The sequence below is a fragment of the Limulus polyphemus genome, unplaced genomic scaffold, assembly GCF_000517525.1.
Source record: "Limulus polyphemus unplaced genomic scaffold, Limulus_polyphemus-2.1.2 Scaffold5603, whole genome shotgun sequence".
Lineage (NCBI taxonomy): Eukaryota > Metazoa > Arthropoda > Merostomata > Xiphosura > Limulidae > Limulus > Limulus polyphemus.
This window is the reverse complement of record NW_013671213.1, coordinates 5,799-9,429: the sequence shown is the minus strand read 5'-3', so window position 1 is coordinate 9,429 and position 3,631 is coordinate 5,799. Positions and strand designations below refer to the sequence as shown.

Below are 3,631 nucleotides of genomic sequence, written 5' to 3'. Positions count from 1 at the left end.
ACGTGTCACCTGAAAAAGCCACCGTCGAAGATGAAACTCTACTCAGTTTTGAGAAGGGAAACGGTGAAGCTCTTGATGAAGTTACTACCACTGATGTGACTGTTATCAACGATAGGACATTTCCTGATGAAGCAGATGAACCCCATATAAAGCAGAAGCCAACGAGGCAGAGATCAGTATGAAAGAAGATACGTCTCGTAAAATTAAGAGACTTTGTTGAATTGTAATTTTGTGTTTGTAATTCTGTACATTTAATTAAGTTATTGTTAATTGTTATTGGTTTAATGTAAGATGCTATTGTTCGGGACGAACAATACTAAGGAAGGGGCAGTGTTACGACAATGCAGGTCACGTGACGCTTGTATCACGCCACTTCCTTCTCGAACCTTCATGAAATGTCGGAAGACTACCAGATTGGGGTAGTCTTGTATATATATAAGACCAGCCAAGAAGCAATGTAATGAATGAGTAATTGAACTGCGGACAGAGAGAATATTGTTGAGCACGTAAGAAGTTCGTTGTGAATTATAGCGTTTGTTATAGAGCGACTGTTGAAATTAAGTGTATCACAAAATTGTATTCAGAAAAAATAAACCAGTTTTATTTAAGAAAGGACTTGTATCGGTAAAGTTACTTCGGTAAGAAGTTTTACAAAAAATTAACGAACGAACGGAGATGTAACACTAATATATTTAGACAGATTATACAACACAATTCAGACTATAAAGAAAACATATAGTTCACTGTAGATTACATTGTGATTTAATCAATATAATTCATAAACGCAGAATTCTAGCCAATTTAATTATATACATACTTTACACATATTACTTATATACACATTACTCATGCCATACTTGCAGATGTAGAAATCCCGAATGGTGTTAAAACATATCTTCAGATTATAATTTTGAATACATGATACAAATAGCACTCCAGTTTATATAAATGAAATAGCTATACACTGCAGTCTTGAAGATACTATTAGTAAACATGATACAGTTGCATATAGCAGTCTGATTATACAATACAAATGATACTACTGTACATGTTACACACAGCTATCTATTTAACACATATATAATTAATAATTATATATTAATAATTATGCAGAACAGGAATCTAGCCTAAAATACAACAGACATGCTACACATACTTTGCTTGGTCACACTATTATGACAACACACACACATTTGTAGAATACTTTCATTATTTGCTAATGTTAAATAGACTGGTTACATTTTGTCAGGTGATTGCTTGAACCTGATAATGTTAGTCTGCAAGAAAATGAGTACAAGAAAGAACCTCCGACTTTTTATTAAAAAAAAGGATTTGATAGTAGATATCTAGCTGGCAGGAGAATCATTAACAAAGACAACAAAATGAACACGTCAGTGTAGCAGACTAAATGATACATACTATTTGTACAATACATATAATACACTTAATATTACACTCCCTATCCTTAATACACTTTACTATATAGCAATTCATGTTATATTAACAATGCAAATTATATGCACATGTGATACACATCACATTTCAGGATGTGTGTGTAAATACATGCAATCCACAGCTCTCCAGTTACTTAATAAATATTCTACAGATAGCAATCCACACACACATGGTAATTCAAATAATGCAATTATGAAGGTGCTACTGTATACACAACAGACAAAACACTGAAAATAATATTTTGTAAAAATATGACTGGACTTCATGGCTCACATTCAATTATAAAGAATACAAACTTAAACTTTTTTCTCCTTATATCAAAATGTCCAAGTGCAAGAGCAATATTCAATGATAGAAAATATTCTAAATTCATTATCATTATTGTAAATGTGCAAATCAGGAGTTTACACCATAAAAATTAATATTTACAACACACTTTTACAATTGTTGGTATAAATTCATTACTTTGTACTTTATATTTTTAGATGCCCTAAACATAAACATTTAATATTTGGAACATGTACACATCCACATGAACTTTGTTGTATTTCTATAACAGGGAGTTGTTAATTAAAGTATGTTTGGTCTTAAATCATTTTAATACTATCATACTCATTCAGAACATGAAACTTTATTTACAAATGAGTTAATGTATTTGTAATATTGTTTTTGTTACCCCATATAAGCTAGATAAAACAAGTGAAAATTTCTATGTATAAACTAAAATCAGCTTACGTTCTTTAAAACAATTCTGATTTTCTCAATTTTGGTTCACATTTTGGAAACATAAGCATTTAATTTAAACTGAAAATTAGGTGTTTTTACTTCAGTCTATGAAATTTAATATTGGCAACTTCAAAAAACAATAACAAAAATTAAATACTTTACAAAGAAAATTTGTCAATATTATAAACTAGTATCATTAAAGCCTGCTGGTTTATTTTGGATTTTGAAAAGAAGTTCCCTAGTGGCAGTTTTATTATAAATTTGGTAAAAGGAAATGGGTGACTTTATACTGAGAAAAATAAAAACTTGAGACTGGGAGTGTTTGAAGGCACAATATTTAATTTGTAACACACACACACACACACACTATACCTGAAATTTGAAAAGTGAACATCTATTCTGATGACTAAGAAGCAATGTTTTTCCTCATGATTACAAACTGTTTGAATCTATTGAATGAACAAGATGCAAGTTAATTCACAAATGTATATGTACACGTTAATTACAAGGTATTTCAAATAAGAAATCATAATTCTTATCACGATGAGAAAATTTATAATGAACAAACATATACATGTATATAGTGTTTGTACTTTGTTTTTCTTAAAATTTAGTGACATTTAACATTCAACATGCAAGTCTGTTAACTAATGATTTTAAATATGCTAAACTTCCAAAATGTACAAATCTTTCGATCTAAAAACTGACAAGTATACTTGTAATTCCAGTAGTACAGTCATAAATCTTATAATTCTTTATCATGTATTACTGCATTGTTTACCAATAATAAAACAAAAAAACATTGTAAAGTATTTCAACTAAAAAATGTAAATGAAACAAGCTTTTTCATTTTCAGGCAGGCAGTAGCACTGCCTATGTAGGGATGGGTCGGATTGTTCATCAAACTGGTATTTTAAATATCTCCTCAGTAGGTCATCAGAACTTTACAATATTATACAGTGTTTCCTTTTATAACAATAGCAAAAAGTTTGAATTTCTTATTCTTTTTTCTTCTGCTTCTTTTTTTATTGCATAACTCAAAAACCAAAACAATGGTGTCAACCAATTTCACTACAGTGACATAGTTTCAAGTGGAGTATCCACTCTTATAAGTATTATTAATAACTAGTAGTAATTTTAAAAAAATCATAATTCTAGTGTGAATGATGTTATCAGTACCACTTGAAGGTAGCTTTCTTACAGAAATTTGGTGTTCCTTTAAAAACTTATGTACAGGGTGAAACAGGCATTACCAATCAATAATAGATAAACAATATATATTACAGTTGGAACCTAATTGTATTTAGAACTTGGTTATAAATACAACCTTCCTATGTCTATTGAAATAATCAAGCAAACAAGTAAAGAAATAACTTTCCATAAAAGAAAGTAAATGTAGGGATGGCTAATATCAATCCTTCAAAAACAATGCAAACAAGATAGTAGGGAT

General features: G+C 29.7%; 1 protein-coding gene across 1 annotated transcript in view; it reads right to left on the bottom strand.

Annotated features, from left to right (window-relative positions):
* LOC106472778 (solute carrier family 25 member 38-like) overlaps nucleotides 1–3,631 on the bottom strand; it is a 49,419-nt gene that overhangs the window by 41,726 nt on the left and 4,062 nt on the right. The window lies entirely within an intron of this gene.